Source organism: Hylobates moloch, unplaced genomic scaffold (assembly GCF_009828535.3).
Source record: "Hylobates moloch isolate HMO894 unplaced genomic scaffold, HMol_V3 SCAFFOLD_10, whole genome shotgun sequence".
NCBI classification, from domain to species: domain Eukaryota; kingdom Metazoa; phylum Chordata; class Mammalia; order Primates; family Hylobatidae; genus Hylobates; species Hylobates moloch.
In genome coordinates, this window is record NW_026652285.1 from 56,574,857 (window position 1) to 56,592,416 (window position 17,560).

Below are 17,560 nucleotides of genomic sequence, written 5' to 3' on the forward strand. Positions count from 1 at the left end.
AAAGCAAACTAGCTCAAACCAAAGGAGACACAGCCCATGCTTATCAACAGTCCTCTCCCAATGTCTTAAAGCCTCGGGATTCTTATGGTTTCCAGTGGAGGTCAAGGAGAAAAGAAGTGTTGTAACATGGTCAGAAATGTATGGCCTCCCCTTTAAAGAGGAAACTATAATTAACAGAAGATGCCAACATCTGAATCCCTCCCCTCCTCCACCCCTCTGCTTTTTTTTTTTTTTTTTTTTTTTTTTTTTGAGACAGGGTCTGGCTCTGTCACCCAGGCTAGAGTGCAGTGGCACGATCTCGGCTCACTGCAGCCTCTGCCTCTTGGGTTCAAGTGATTCTCCTGCCTCAGCCTCCTGAGTAGCTGACCACAAGCACACACCACCACAGCAGGCTAATTTTTGCGGTTTTTTCTGTAGAGATGGGGTTTCACCATGTTGGTCAGGCTGGTCTCGAACTCCTGAGCTCAAGCAATCCGCCTGCCTCGGCCTCCCAAAGTGCTGGGATTACAGGCATGAGCCACCACACTGGGCTGGAACCCCTTATTTAGTGTTCCTTGCTCAGTGTTTCTCCAGCTCTGCAGCCGCCCTTATGGAAACTGGAACCACTCTGCTACACACATGGACTTCCATTTGATTTCCTCTTAGTCAACACACAGTGTGCAGTGTGCTTCTGAATTCAAATATCCAGGCCCACCTGGCAGATCCTTTGGTCCATCCTAGTTTGGAAAAGGGAGGATCTCATGAAATCAGGTATCCTGCTTAAGAGAAAATTTGTGCCTTTCAAAAGGGAGCTCTAAAGCCACCACAAACCAGAAAGCCAGCAAGGAGTGCTCAAGGTTCCAGATCAAGAGCTCCCTGACCACTGGCCTCACTGGGGCATCATCTGGAGTGGCAGAGTCCTACCCTAAACCACAGCCGTCGTTGAGAAGGCACAGAGTCCTTCCCTAAACCACAGCCACCACCGAGAAGGCTGTCTTTTAGCCAGTTACTTCTTGGTATGAATTATTTTAACCTGGATAGCTTAACAAGAAGCCATGTTGATTGCAATGAAAGAACCTGTTGTTTTGTTCCGGTTGTATTTGGGTTTGAGGGGCAAGAGGCGTTAGAATTAAGACAAATCCATTTTGGCGATTTAAGAATGACTTTGTTTAAAATTGACATGTTTTTAGGGGCTTGTTTCAAATGGAGATTCCCTAACCCATCCCCAGATCCTGATTCAGTAAATACGAGGTGGAAACCAAGAATATACCTTTTTCTATCAACCCTCTGCCCCAGTGACTTTAACATGGTCCTAAGACCACAATAGAGAGAAATTGGATCAGGATATGCCACTCAAAAATCCCCAGAACCTTGATTTGGCTTGAGACAAAAGTTAAATCCCCACAAACCAATTATTTAAAAAAGAGAACCCAGAATATGCATATGTTCAGGAATCAGAAGCAGGAAAATTCTGGTGCATCAAAGCCTCCCTAGCAGCCCCACACAACACTGATTCTCTCTACCCACAGTCCTACCTTCACTCTTACTCCAGCTCACCCTGTCCCCATCCCAGCAATCCCTCTCCTGAGATTCTGATCTTGGACTCTGACTTTGCAGCATCCACCTTGAGATAAAGCAGCTCCAAAAGAAAGAAATGTCCGTGGAAATCCATTAAAACCATTTGTTGTTCTCTCACACTGAGGGTCAAATCATAGCTCCTGAAACATAATTAAATAAAGTCATTGACACATGAAACTGTCTGCACGGCAGGCTTTACAAAGGGCTCAAAGGGCTTTGCTATTTTTAGCTTTTTACTAAATAAGAATCTAGTGTGTCCAAATTAATCATACATTTTTCCTTTGCAAAATTTAAATTAATAAGATGTGTGTCTGTGTGTGTGTGTGTGTGTATCTGCATGCACAAGAGATCAACTAGCAAAGAAAATCTTGCTTCAGGAAGCAATAAAGAGATCATTTGAAACATTGCAATTCAAAAAAAATGTTGCTTATAAACTTAAAGATAAAAGAGTCATTTCTTATATTGAAACCAGTTACTTCACCGGATTCATTTAACACTCTGTCCTGGACCTAAACAAAAATACAATTTTGCTTTTAAATTATGCCATCCCAAAAATAACCATTCCATTTAAAGATATACATTTTTACTCTGTGGCTGAAGTTTTCCAACCTGGACCACGGGGGAAAAAAAAAAAAACAAGACAGCTAGACAGGAAAAGAATATCAATCCAGATGGTTTACCTAGGAGCCATATCCCTGAAAACAGTCACAACATACTCCCTAGAAAGAAAGAGGTGAGAGCAAAATGAAAGCAGTGCCCAAGCTACAGATGCCCCTGAAATATATCTCTTCAGAGTAAACATCAGCCAAGACAACAGAAAACTGTTCAGATGTTGACCACAGCAACCTCATCTGCAATGGTTCCACCATGTAAAATCCAAAATTTGGAAATAAGGCAAAAAGACAATGAGGTGCTCTTCCAAGGTGACACAGAGTCTTGTCTATCAAAGCCACATAAGGGTCACCTGATGCTTTAGGGAGGAAACTTGGCTCGACTTAATATTTGCTAATCTTTAGGGTCTAGAATGTAACATTAGATGCTAACTTATAGAAGATTGGTAAGTTGCAAATAATTTCTGTCCTATAGAGGAAGCAACTCAACATTTATGGTTTTATCACCTTATGTCCATTATATACCTCAGCTGTGTCTCAGCAAATTTTATCTCAGCATTGTTTAGTTTCATTGACTATACAGACTTATCATAAACCAGCTTTGCCATTCCTGCTAGTTCCCTCATTGATGAGTTAAATAAATTTTTGACTCATGCTCATTCTATATTTGTATGAGAGTCATACTTTTAGTTTATTGAAAATTATACCTTGAGATTTTCTTTATCGTTTAGTCCACCTAGCTCCCTGTCTTGCCACTGATGTCTGAGCTTTAAAATTAGTTCCAAAATATCACGAAGCCTAGGAAGGTTCCATTTGGCTCATATAGTTGTCACTAATCCATCATTACTGACCACAGTTACAGTGCTTCTTCCTCCAACCAATACCAAGTGGATTCCACCATTCTGACCCAGCTGAGATTCAGCCTATAAACCAGGCACACAGATGTGGGTCTTCCATGGAAGTAGAACAAAATACAAAGAAAAGAGAGACGGGACACATGTGCACCTTCCTGATCCCAGTACTTGATTTCTCTTTTGCTCCAGGACATAAAGTTTGTATGAGATTTGTCATTTTAGAAGAACATGCGTGTCACTGGCAGTGACAGTGCAAAGCTAAGCGAGTGAAGCAGGGGGATCCTCAAGAGCACAAAAGAGAGCGCAGGATAAAAAGAGAGAAGGGGGCATGTGAGGGCACGTGCGGGAAACACACTCAGTTTTGCAGAATCAGCCTCCCCTCCCACACACCGGCTGTTCTGGTGCTATAAGCAGACTCCCAGGGAGGCTGGAAGTGCCAGGAAAAGGCTAAAAATTTCTGCTAAATTACTATTAAGCATACCAAGAAAGGATCTAACTCAAGGAAATACCTTATTGGATTTTCCCCAAAAAAAGAAAAGAAAATGTATTTTCTGAAGCAAGCCACAAAAATATGGGGTAGTGAAGTGAATATAACATTACTCCAAAGAAACAGAACCCAGAAGTTCCAGCTTTTAAATTGCTGAAATAAACACCAACTATTTGGAGAAAATCATACTTGTCACTTACGGATGATGTCCTAAATAGGTCTTGACATGGTATTTAGGGGGAGTCACAAACTCTTTCTTTCTACCCACTCTACCTGTCTCAGAAGAGAGTTTTTTTTTTTTTTTTTTGAGATGGAGTCTTACTCTCTCGCCCAGGCTGGAGTGCAATGGCACAATCTTGGCTCACCACAAGCCATTCTCTTGCCTCAGCCTCCCGAGTAGCTGGGATTACAGGTGCCTGTCACCATGCCCAGCTAATTTTTGTATTTTTAGTAGAGACAGGGTTTCACCATATTGGCCAAGCTGTTCTTAAACTCCTGACCTCAGGTGATCCACCTGCCTCTGCCTCCCAAAGTGCTGAGATTACAGGTGTGAGCCACTGCACCCAGCAAAGAGAATATTTTCTCCACACAGATGTATGATCAGATCTGACCCAGGGCACAGCCCCTAAATTAGGCCAAACAACCTCGCTGGGTGCAATAGGTAGAAATAGTCTTTCCTGCTGTGTATGTTCTGTGCGTCCCACAGCTGAGAGGGCCATGAGAAGTTGTTCCTGCCTCTGTGCTGTGTCTCAGCATAGCCTTCCTCCCACAAAATGAATGGCTGTGGTAGGTCTCTCTCCAGAGAAAGAAAACCCTTCTGGAGGAAGGAAGGAGAGGCCTGAAAACCCTCACCTCTTTTGCAGGAGCTGCAACTCCATACACATGTGAAGTTCCTTTAAAAAGGCATCTGTGAGGGGACACTGCTCACCTGGACATGCCTATTCTGAGTCCCAGAGTCTTGATACTCATCACCAAATGGGGGCCACACCCAGCCCAGGAAACTACATATAATAATTTATCTTTCACTTAACACTTGATGAACATAGTTAAATATTGTTTGGGCCATGAAAGCCATAAAACATTTAATGTCCATAAATGAATAGGGTCCATACAGGCTCCAGAGAGAGTTAGGAAATTGGTTTCTAATTCTTCATCCTTGAGCACATGGTAACAACCCATGACCAATGGCCAAGGGAAGCTCTCTATAATGACTGAGTCTGGAGCCTTTTCTCTCAGTTACCACATGGAACATTTCTTCTTCACATCTGGTTTGCTCTGAGGAGCCTACTGGTGGCTTGCAATGGGCCAGGGAAAGAATTCAGTCTTCACTGGTTACAGCCAACTGGATGGTTACAGAACACCAAAGCACCTGTCCACCTAATGTGACCCTTCTATGTCCGCCATCTTTCTTGTAGTTGGCTTCTTTATGCAGCAGCAGCACATTGCTGAGTGGAGAGGAAAGATGAAACCCCATTTTAGCAGAAATTCTCACTTCCTATTTGGCAGGCAGTTGAAAATGGGTTCTCTCTTGTGCAGAAACGTCCTGAACACATCATTAGATACATATTATGTTTTTTTATTAGTAGATACAGACAAGATCACAAAGAGCTACGTGCCTTGCCCAAAGTGTTTAAACTTTCCCTGTGGGCAATGACAAGCCATCAGAAGATATTTAGCCAGTGAGTGACAGTAAGTTAGCAGTAAGCAGTAAGTAAACAAAGATAATGCTAGCAGTTATAAAATAAAATAAGGAGAAACTGGTAGAAAGATTAGATATAATACTAATCTATATTAAATATATTTCATTATATTCAGGATTTTTTCAAGCAGGGAACTGCTTTCCAAGATCCATCTCAAGGTCTCAAAACACACACTTCCAGCTTAGTGGCACTACCTCCCTGACAACAGCCATTACAAAAACCAGAAGAAGTCTTGGGCATCAGTAAGTTTGTTGGTGCAGACTGCTGCCCAAGAGGATTCTCTGGTTTCTACCAGCAGAGGAAACCAGACCCAATTTCTTTGTAGCCAGTGGTCCTATGCCTGGGTCATTTCTAAGGTCAGAAGAGCACTTTACCTATACTCTAATTCTGAAATCCAAGTCATGTTCAAGGCACTTATTGGACCAAACTGTCATTTAGATTAATAGAACACAAAGCTCCCCTTGTAAATACAAATGTAATCAATACATCAGTGATCAGTATAATAGTCATGTGGTAGTCCCCATAATCCAATGCCCAAAGAGAGCAATGGTCCAGTTTCTGACTGGTCCAGTGGATCCCTCATTCTTCTTCCATCACTTCTGGCCTCTGGACTGTCCATATCATATCTCTAAAGACATGACTCAATAGATCAGCTCCCAGCTGGACCACTCCCACGGGGCCATCAGCAATTGTCACCCCCAGCCTCCAGGGCAATATACAACACTGCATAAAAAATGATCACAGGACGAGGGGCAACATTACTATCCAATTCTTCATTTGTTCAGTTGGGGAAGAAAGGGAACACCTACGCTATCAAAGGCAGTATAACAGAGAGGGAAGCACACTCATTTTGTTAGCAGACAGACTGGATTCCAATCTGAGCCTTGTGTTTCTATGGGCAATTCGCCTGACCTCTCTGAATCCGTTTTCTTATCTATCAGATAGGAATAGGGGCCTGTGCCTTGCATAATTGAGGTAAAGATTACAGATAGTATATGTGAGGCATGTAACGCAGAGTCTGACGCCAGGAGGTGTGGGGGCCATTAGGGCTGCATTCTGGTTCTCATCTCCTTCAGGCACAGGATGGAATTGTACTTTCCAGCTCCATTTGCAGTAGGTCTTGGCCATGAGACTTGTTTCAGCCAATGAAGCTTAAAGAGCCAATGAGAGATTCACCACACACCCTTCCCTCTACTGTGGTGGTCATGGTAGCATGCAAGATAAAGCCTCCATTCACGGTCACCGTGTGACCACAGTCAGAAGAATGCCCCAACAGACCCTCATGGGACATTACAGCCCGAGCAAGAAAATCAATGTTCTATGCGGCTACTGAGCTGTGAGGGGTTCTGGTCCTTGCAGCATCACCTATCCCCTGCTGACCGAGAGACTAAGTACCCAGTGAAGTCTAGATAATGTGAATTTTGTTTTTGTTATTTCAAAATGTCACCTTTGAAAAGAACATGGGAATGCTTGAGAAGTCAGATTCTGACTGAACGGATCCCAAGGTTGATCCCAAGGCAATTCACCAGTCGAGGATCCTGACACATTAGTTATTTAGACTTAAAAGGAGAAAAAATAAATAATCTCAGCTCCTGGATCTAAACGATGCCTCCATGAATTAAGGATTTAAAAGGTCACATTGAGCCAAGTAGATAAATACACAAAAGAGTCTCTACAGATTAAAAGCTCGAGGGCACTGGACCCCCGCCAGAATGATCATAATCCAAGAATCGAGGTCAACAGCCCTGGAAAATTACTCTTAAGTATTCCAGCATTTAAAGCTCCTCGATGGACTAGAAAACATCTGTTTCCTAATCTAGTGGAAAAAAGCCTCATTGCTAAATAGTAGGCAGCACCCCCAAGCATGAAATTCATTGCCATTTTCCTGGGCAAAAACAAACACACACATTAACCCTCCCTCGGTTGTTATCTGCAGATGCCACCAGCTTTAGATGCCACGACAGAAAGGGAGGTATGTTTTCTTCCTGGCTTTACATACAAACAGAGAACAGAATCCTTTGCTTTCCTTGAAACTGCCAAAAAAAGGCCAGTATGAACTCCAAAGCACCAGCATCCATTTCTTTACAGACATTTTAGGTAGAAAATGAAATATGTTGGACTACTGAATAAATATAATCTGTTTCCTTTGGCATTGACCTAGTACAGCATAAAGAACGTGAGCACCAAAGCCCGACACATCTTTCAAATTGATAGAATTCAAATCCTGTCTTTACCACTTACTAGCCGAGTGATCTTAGATGCATCACCCTCTCTGAGACTCAGTTTGCTCAGATTTGGAATAACAGTGACAATAACAGCTACCATTGGTGAGAGTCTACTAGTGCCAGATGTAAGAGCTTTGTGTACATTCAATCTTTAAGTCCTTACAAAAACCACATAAAGGGTGGTTTATACAGATCTTTTTTTTTTTTTTTTTTTTTTGAGACAGAATCTTGCTCTGTTGCCCAGGCTGGAGTGCAGTGGTGCGATCTCAGCTCACTGCAGCCTCCACCTCCTGGGTTCAAGCAATTATCCTGCCTCAGCCTCCCAAGTAACAGAGACTACAGGTGTACACCACCACACCCAGCTAATTTTTGTATTTTTAGTACAGACGGGGTTTCACCATGTTGGCCAGGCTGGTCTCCAACTCCTGACCTCAAGTGATCCACCCACCTCGGCCTCCCAAAGTGCTGGGATTACATATGGAACTTACACAAGAGAAAAGTAAGGTTCTAAACTAATAGGGAGGAAAGCCAACATGTAAAATCGGATCTGTCTGACTCCTGAGCCTGAGCACTGAATCCTGGGTACATTACCCCTCCACCACCACCCCACCCCCGACCCCAGACCACATACATCCTGTGTGTGTTACCTCCCTTTCATCTCCCCCTCTCCTCCCCATCTCATTCTGTTCCTTTCACATTTCTACCTTTTTCCAAATGCTTTGATATTCCTTCTAAACCAAAAGTCTTCAGTAGCCATAAAAAGACTTCTGCAAGATGTCTTGATGTTCATACTAAACTTTTCATTAATCTATGGAGATATGAATGTCAACATAAAAATACATATGGCCTTAGATGTGTATGTATAGATATAAATATAGAAATAGTGGAAGGAAATGTTAGCAGTGAATATCACTGTATGGGGAATCATAAATGATTCTTATTATCTTTCACTTTTTTTGTATTGTGTCTGGTGAGAGTATGTTTCTTTTTTTATTATACTTTAAGTTCTAGGGTACATATGCACAATGTGCAGGTTTGTTACATATGTATACATGTGCCATGTTGGTTTGCGGCACCCATTAACTCGTCATTTACATTAGGTATTTCTCCTAATGCTATCCCTCCCCTACCCCCACACTCCACGACAGGCCCTAGTGTGTGATGTTCCAGGCCCTGGTGTGTGATGTTCCCGGCCCTGTGTCGAAGTGTTCTCATTGTTCAATTCCCACCTATGAGTGAGAACATGCGGTGTTTGGTTTTCCATCCTTGCGATAGTTTGCTCAGAATGATGGTTTCCAGCTTCACCCATGTCACTACAAAGGACATGAACTCATCCTTTTTTATGGCTGCGTAGCATTCCATGGTGCATATGTGCCACATTTTCTTAATCCAGTATATCACTGATGGACATTTGGGTTGGTTCCAAGTCTTTACTATTGTGAATAGTGCCGCAATAAACATACATGTGCATGTGTCTTTATAGTAGCATGATTTATAATCCTTTGGGTATATACTGAGTAATGGGATCACTGGGTCAAATGGTATCTCTAGTTCCAGATCCTCGAGGAATCGCCACACTGTCCCCCACAATGGTTGAAGTAGTCTACACTCCCACCAACAGTGTAAAAGCGTTCCTATTTCTCCACATCCTCTCCAGCACCTGTTGTTTCCTGACTTTTTAATGATCGCCATTCCAACTGGTGTGACATGGCATCTCATTGTGGTGAGAGTATGTTTCTTCGGCAAGCAGGAAACACTAGATATTTTTCAAAATCATGGAAGGAGACCACTGCGCTCTTTTTAATTTTTTTCAATATTTGCATGTATTGCTTCCAGAATAAACAAGGGTCATTCAGTCGCTACAATTATATTTCTTTTATTTTTGCTTCCTTTTTAACATGTTCAAATGCTACAATTAATGCACAGAAAAAAAATCTACTTCACACTTAGTGCTGATGATGTTCCTTCAACATTGTGAACAGGCAACTGTAGCCACAGTGGGCCTGTGATGACAAACATGACTCCAGCACAAGACAGGGAGACCCAGAAGCAGGGCCATCAGACCTGTTCACATGGGAGATGGGGGCTAGACCTGGGCTCAGAGCCAGGCCCAGCCAAGCTCCTCCTGACCAGCCAATGACCTCCCTGACCCCGCCCTTTCCCAAAGTGGCCATTTTTACACATAAAACCAAGCTTAGGTCTGGCTTGGTTCCCACATCCCTAGTAATGGCTGGTGATTATCTCAGACAGTCGGGGCTGCCCAGATTGCCTTGGAAAATTCATGCCAGGAATAAGCTAAGTCTCCTCCTCTTCAAATCTTTCCAGGCAAAATAGAAAGCATGTGTGCTATCTTTGGAGTTTCCTTCAAAAATCATGTTTCCTTTGGCTCTGCAGAAGTGAAATTAGTTCTCCCTGTCCCGAAACAGGACCAAAATGGCCACAGAATGCTGTGTACTTGAATCACATTGACCCAAAGTGATCACCTACCAGGCTACCACCAACACCAGGTTCTAGAGGTCCTATGCCCTCAGCTTTAAGCAAGAACCTGAAAAGCAACAACAGGCTAACAATTTGCTTCTGCTTTTGCTGTAAGATGCTCTTGAGGGTGCTGTTGATTCCATCATCTATTTTCTTGTGCAGCCCCAAGTTGGAGTTAAGACTGAGAAATCCTTGTCTTCCATGGGAACTGATGGATTTTCTCTCTCATGGATAAATGACATTTCCCTTTTCAAGTTGCTTCCAGGAAGTTCAAAGCCAAATGCATGATCCTGCAACAACTATGCCAAGTTATACAGCCTCAATACCTGCGGTTGGCTCTTTCCCATAGTCTCAACATTTCATTTACTTTATATTTACCCTTATTCTTACCTTGTATTATTTCTTAAGACTTTACTGGGCACCACCTATTAGCCAATTCAAATCCTATGTAAAATCTATTAGATATAAATTAATAAGGCTGAGCAGAGTGGCTCACGCCTGTAATCCCAATGCTTTGGGAGGCCAAAGAGGTCAGATCACTTGAAGTCAGGAGTTCAAGACTAGCCTAGCCAACATGGTGAAACCCCGTCTCTACTAAAAATACAAAAATTAGCTGGGTGTGGTGGCAGGTGCTTGAACCCAGGAGGTGGAGGTTGCAGTGAGCCGAGATCACACCACTGCACTCCAGCCTGGGTGACAGAGCTAGACCCTATCTCAAAAATAAATAAATAAATAAATAAATAAATAAATAAATAAATAAATAGATAGATAGATAAATAAATAAATAAATAAGATACTGCTGGCTGACAGCAGCCACACCAGAGGCATGCCATCCGGAAGATATGCTCCAAAGGGCACCGGAAGGGGCCTCTCTTTTTCCCACCACACTCTAGTCTCAGCTGCATGACAGCTCACATTTTAAATTCATTCATCTAGCAAAACTGGCTTTCTCCTATTCTTAGGAGTAAAGCAAATATACTTAGGAAGGATGCCTCCTTATTTATCCTTGCAAATAAGTTTATTATGATCTTGTTTAATCATACATAGCTAAGCACAGGTGTGGATTTAGGAAAATAGACACTAAGAGAAAGGACAATTGAGTTTGATGAAAGATTTAAGGAATGTTTGAGGATTAGGAATGTTTGCACTTTGAGGAATTGCTTTTCTGAGACAAGCAAGCTTGTAAGTGAAAAGGCTACTCGATACAAGAAAAAGGGTGAGAACAGAATTCACTCTACCTACTTTACAATTTGGAATAAACATCCAAACCAAAGCCCAAGAGTCTGTGATGAGGGCTTGCTGTGTATAGTAGCCAGCACTTCATAGCATTTCAGAGTTCACAAGGAGCTCTCTTCAGATATTATCTCATTTAATCTTCAAAATGACCCTGTATGTTTCTGTTATTCTCCTTATTCCATAAATATGAGAACTGCAGCTCAGAGAGGTTAGTCACTTGTCCCAAGAGTACACAACTATTCAGTGGCAGAGGGAAGACAAAAACACAGATCCCTTCCACTAGAACATGGTCGCTAGGGCCAATCTGAGCCGCATCCATATCGTGCGTATGCAGCACAACAGCAAGAAAGAACAGCCGGGCAGCCCCCGGCCTCGAGCTTGCGGGGAGACGGAGTATGTGAGATCTGATTCCAGCAGCCCTTCTGCCAGAGCCCAGCGGCCTTCATACCACACAGTCTGCCTTTGGGTAACCCTAACAGGTCTCCAAACGAAACTATAACTGACACTTGAAAATGAAAACCTCTGTTGGCCGGACGCGTTGGCTCACGCCTGTAATCCCAGCACTTTGGGAGGCCGAGGCGGGCGGATAACAAGGTCAGGAGATCAAGACCAACCTGGCTAACACGGTGAAACCCCGCCTCTACTAAAAATACAAAAAATTAGCCGGGCACGGTGGTGGGCACCTGTAGTCCCAGCTACTCGGGAGGCTGAGGCAGGAGAATGGCGTGGACCCAGGGGGCGGAGCTTGCAGTGAGCCGAGATCGCGCCACTGCACTCCAGCCTGGGCGACAGAGCAAGACTCTGTCTCAAAAAAAAAAAAGAAAAAAAAAAAGAAACTTCTGTCTGCTGCAATGTCCACACGGAAGAAAAGATGAGATTTGCCAAGTAGAAAAGATTTGCCAAGTAGGAAAGTCTTTTTCTTGTACTTTACACCAATTCTTCCTCCTTTACTCTGCATATATGAAAGTGTTTCTGGGGCACTTGAGTATGGGGTGCTAAATTTACGGATTCTAAATGTTCTAATTTATTTATAATCGAGTATATGTGAAATGAGAAGAAAATACAACTCTCAGCAACGAATTACACCTTCCTCCCACACCACTCATCAACCTCAAAGCCCTCCTCCTCACAGACAGCAGATCAGGGTTTTTGTTTTGTTTTGTTTTGTTTGAGACAGAGTCTTGCCTTGTCACCCAGGCTTGACTGCAGTGGCACCATGTCCGCTCACTGCAAGCTCCGCCTCCCTGGTTCAAGCGATTCTCCTGCCTCAGCCTCCCGAGTAGCTGGGATTACAGGCATGAGCCATCACGCACAGCTAATTTTTTGTATTTTTAGTAGAGACAGGGTTTCATCATGTTGGCTAGGCTGGTCTCACACTCCTGACCTTGCGATCTGCCCACCTCGGCCTCCCAAAGTGCTGGGATTACAGGCGTGAGCCACCACGCCCGGCCAGATCAGGGTTTCTAAGTCCCCATGTTTGAGGAGCTCCTGCAATGACAGCAGGGAAACTGCCCTCCCATCCAGTGTGGCCCTGTGTGGGACAGGGGCCCTAGCCAGCACCAACCAGAGATAAAACCAAACCTTGATGAGACACAATAGGCAATCAGACCTTTCAGAGGAGCCAGGCTGGATGCGGGCCAGCCGTAGGCCCAAGGTACTGTGATGGCTCAGGTGAGCTCTGTCATGGGGGCAGTGAGGGGACCTGCAGTCAGAATTGGCAGCGACCCTGGCCACCGATGACAGCCTGAAGCACAGGAGGTCAAGGGTCAGCCCACAGCAGGCAGACAGGCCCAGGGAGGGCACTTGTTACCATCGGCAATGGAGGAGACCAGAGAGGGCACACAGGCCAGAAAATCCAGCAATAGATATTCCAGCACAGGGTAGGAGCTCCTGAACTAAAAGACAGAAGTCAGGATGTCAAATCCTAACACCACCATGTTCTGGCTGAGTCACCTCAAATAAAATATTTGTCCTCATTGTGCCCAAGTTTCTTAATTTAAAAAATAAGAGTAAGAGATCCAGTTCACAGGATTGCTGTGAGAATTAAATGAGGCATTATTTATTAAAATGCCAATGCATTATCTGGCACATAACAGGTGCTCCATAAATGTGTCTTTTTCTCTTAAGACTCTACTGGAAGTCGCAAGTGCTCCATGCCCCAAACTAAATACAATGCCAGATGTAGATCTGTTTCGCTTCTCTTCTTTCTTTGTTAGTTTGAGTACCTAAAGTCGGTGCTTCAGTGTGTGAGTCCAATTTCAACATTACTTCCCCTGCTGCATCCTTCATGCCTTTCTAATCTTCCTATAGGCATTCTTAAATACACTTCTCTAAGAAACAGTATATTACCTACTTCAAAATATTATAATATTTGATGGGGCATACCCACCTCTGCCACAGTCCCTACCACTCCCTATTGTCTCACTCCTGGCCCTATCTGCACAGAGGTGAAGAGCAGCAGCACATATGGCCCATCTCAACCCTATCATGGCATCACACAGCTGTGATTCCATGAGGACTACCCTACTGCTGAGGTTGAATATAGTCCCATGGCAGCAGAGCCTAACCCAGCAGAGCAACGGTAAGTCCTCAGGTGGCACCGGGCAAGTGGTAGCCTTGGCAAGGTAGGGAGGGAAAATGGAGGTGCATCTGCAGTCTTCCAGGGGTGACCAATACAGGTAGCAAGTCAGCACCAGCTCGGTTTCCAAAGCTCCACTGTATCTCAGAAGAGAAACAATTACTCAGGAAAATCAAGGCCTGTGAGCCACTCTCTAGTCCCCTCCCTAAGACCACAGAGCGGGAAAAAAAAATGCTTGAAAGCAGATCTGATTTTCAAGCTTCCACTCCGCTTTCGCTAAGATGATTTAAGCTAGCCAAACCTTCAAAGCCTCTAGCCTCCACGAATTTCACGTTATCTTGGCAGCAGTGGGGAGGGCAGTGACCAACAGTTACGTCTTCGAATTCTTTTCAGCTTTATTGGTACGGTTGGAAGAAGTCAAGTCAGAGCACACCTAGACAGCAACCTCATTGCAGATTCCCAGGCCTCCTTCAGCCTGTGGCCTTGCTCAGCTCACTGTGATGTAGCAAAATGGGCCTTGGGTGTCTTATCTGTATGAAACATGCTGTGTTTGAGGAGTGGACAGCTTGCTGAGCCATTGCAGAGGGCAAGGAGATAAGGAAGGAAAAGAGCATTCATGGAGGGGATGTCCTAGGGGTCTCACTGGAATCTCTCAGGGGCTAGGGATGATATTCAAATTATTTAACAACAAAGGAAGGCAAGAGAGGACCACCAAATCAAAATGATTGCCCCACCAGTCCGGACTCCGGTATGTCGCACCAACAGCCCATGGAGAAAGTAATGTTATTATCCACATTTTACAATTTTGAAAACCTAACACAGAACTCTGAATAGCTCTACAAGCTTCCATCTGGTCTGCTGAGAGGCCTGCCCACTGCCTCCGGGAAGACAGAATGAGGCCAGTGAACAGCTGTAAAATATCTTTTAGAAGAAGGACATCTGGTCTGGTCCTGGGATCACGTAAGCTTCCCGGTTGAACTCTGAGGTCATGGGGTTTATTGTATTTACATGAAGAGCCATATTTTCACCAGAAGCATAATGCCATCAAATTGGAGGACACGACTTCAGAAATCACAGTGAGGTTTCTGTAGGCTAGTGACAGAGCTGGGTCCAGAACCCAGGCCTCTGGCTCCCACTCTGAGAACCTTCAGGCCACAGATGCACCCCTGCTCAGGCCCTTCTGATGTCTGTGGCATTGCACAGTTTGCCAAGCTCAGCTTTGCCAGAGGTGAAAATAGATGCAGAGGCATCTCAGCTCTAGACTCATGTTTGTTGATTGGACATTACAACCAAGTGATGGACTTGATCCCAGAAGCTCCTATGAAGATTCAGGAATTGAAAGTTGGACTGAGGGTAAGGAAAGGTGGTATGTTAAGACTGGAAACTCATGTATTTTCAAAATGATCAAATTGAGGCACTGTACCCTGTAATGTATGGAAATACTCTCATGTTGATCCAGCTGTTCAATTAAGAGAGTGCACCTGAGGCACTTAACTGGGTGCATTTCATGCCTCAGTAACTTTTTTTAAAAAAAGGCAAAGCCATAATCTGTTTATTCTTCACATTGAATGCCCCTCTAAAAAGCCTAAGATAAAATTTAAAGATATTTACAGAAGCACCCGTAAAAAAAAATAACCAAGCCTGCTGCCACCCAACTGACAGTTTTTTAAAGCTTAAGCAAGAAAATTATATGGCAAAGCCTAGAATGCCTGCCCCACCTCCAGGAGCACAGGCATATGTATGTGTGCACCCGTGCGTATGCACACACACACAGACGCACACACACACACACACACACACACACATGCAGTTCCAGCTTCTCAGACACAGCCGCATGCACACAAGCCTATTTCCTGGATATACTGTGACAGCCACTAAGTTAATGAGATCCCAACTGTCACCCTCAGTTTTTACATCTGTTTTTAGTGTTTTCATTCCAAGACTGTTGCCCAAAAGGCAGTGAAAGACAAAATGCATATTATCAGCCTTCTTCCTCCTCCTCTTTGGAATAGCAGAGTCCCCACGTGGCAGCCTGGAACAAAGACCCTCAGCTCCCTGGAAAGGGACTCCAGGAAGATGGCAGGGCTAGAGTCTCCATGCCACTCGCACCAGGTATTGACGGGCAACCACAAAGGCTGGGCAGGGAAAACAAAACTGTTAAACTCTCTAGAAAGATACAGTGCTGCAAGCCAAGTGCCAGAGCAGCAGCGGGGACACGCGAGGGCCTGCACTGATGGAGTAACTCAAAGTTGGAGCAGTGTGAGAAACACACTATTCCAAAGTGGAAGAAGGGTGATCTTTCTGAATGGATAAAATGTAGGAAATGAGACTTTAATGAATGTCCGTTTAATAAGTTCCCAAATGTGAAGTATGTATAGGTGCTCTGAGGCATCAGCAATCCACTGCAAAATTACCTTCAACCCGAGAGCAACGAACACGAGTTCCCTAAATCATGAGCAATTTGTTTTTATGACAAAAACAAAATACACCTTTTTTTTAGCCAAGTCAGTGGAATTTTTCATAAAGAGTTTTTAAACAGTGAAGGGAAATATGCTACTTCAGTGATTATGCTGAGGTGCAGGATTAAGCAAGGTTAGATTGTATTTTCCATAATACACATGTACTTATTAGAAAAGGTAGTTTTTTAACTTCTTTTCAGAGCAATAGATATCAGCGCTGGGAGCAGGTAAATTTAAAAAAAAAAAAAAAGAGCAATAGATAGAAATGTTAAACTGCCCCACTCCACACACACACACACAAGCACACAAATACATACATCACACACACACACACACACACACGCACACGGAAGTATTGACTAGTCCCTCCCATTCTGTCTTTATTTTAATGGGCAGCAATGATTACCTACCCAGGCGATTGTCTGCAAAACACTGTGCAGTTGACACTGCCACACTGCAGTTTAGCCTGGGGCCAAATAGCCTGACAGGGATGCTGGCATGAATTTTTCACAGAATACCCTTGGCTAGCTTGTTACAGGATGTGCTGTGACATCAGGTTGAAGGTATGACCAGGCAAGAAAGTGAAGTGGGAGCTGTCAGGGGAGAGGTGAGAAGAGTATTATCCCCTCACCCACCCAAAATGAGCTGGCCAGAGGACCAGTCCCAGCCAAGAGCACTCAAATCAGAACTTGGTCGCTTCTCTGCCTCTCACCTTAATAGATAAAACTGCTTATGAATTACTAACAACTATTAATAATCTAACAATTTAACAATTGATAACTACTATAACTAATAACTATTTAATAATTTAATAGTTCATAATAGACATCTGTAAATTATTCATAACTGTCAAGGATCCCCAGTAGATTCTTGGTGGTTTGTGAGTTTAAGAGGAAGAACTAATTCCATTTCCTATATAAACCCCAAGTCCCAGGACTTGATTCCTCTTAACAAGATGTCAACAGAGGGAGGAGACTGGCAGGCTATCAATCCTTGCCCCCTTTTCTGGGCTCTTAGAACTTTCCAGCAGCCATGCTGATGGGGGAACAAATAACTGTGGCCTTCCCCCAACAGTTCTCTTCTAGCTAACTCAATCTTTGATGCGGTAGACGCTCCATATGTACACACTATTGATATCCTCCTGTGTGATATGGGAGCTGTCAAAAATCTGGAACCAAATCTATACTCAGAATGAGTTGGCCCGATCTCTTTGTATAGTTCACAAGCATGGTGATTGGGTGCTCAAGCCCATGTGTGAGGTGTGCCTCCCTCACACCCTGTTACAACGTAGACACAGGATCATCTGACGTAAAAAAGAAAAAAATTAGTTGGCCTAATTTCAAATCCTCCAGGTTTATGTTTAGTAATTAAATTA

General features: G+C 43.7%; 1 protein-coding gene and 1 non-coding gene across 5 annotated transcripts in view; one reads left to right on the forward strand and one right to left on the reverse strand.

The window, feature by feature from the left end:
* FRMD3 (FERM domain containing 3) overlaps positions 1–17,560 on the reverse strand; it is a 296,450-nt gene that overhangs the window by 186,101 nt on the left and 92,789 nt on the right. The window lies entirely within an intron of this gene.
* Positions 17,390–17,494, forward strand: LOC116476063 (small nucleolar RNA U13). The gene has a single exon (XR_004250132.1). It is a non-coding gene; the product is annotated as a small nucleolar RNA U13 (small nucleolar RNA).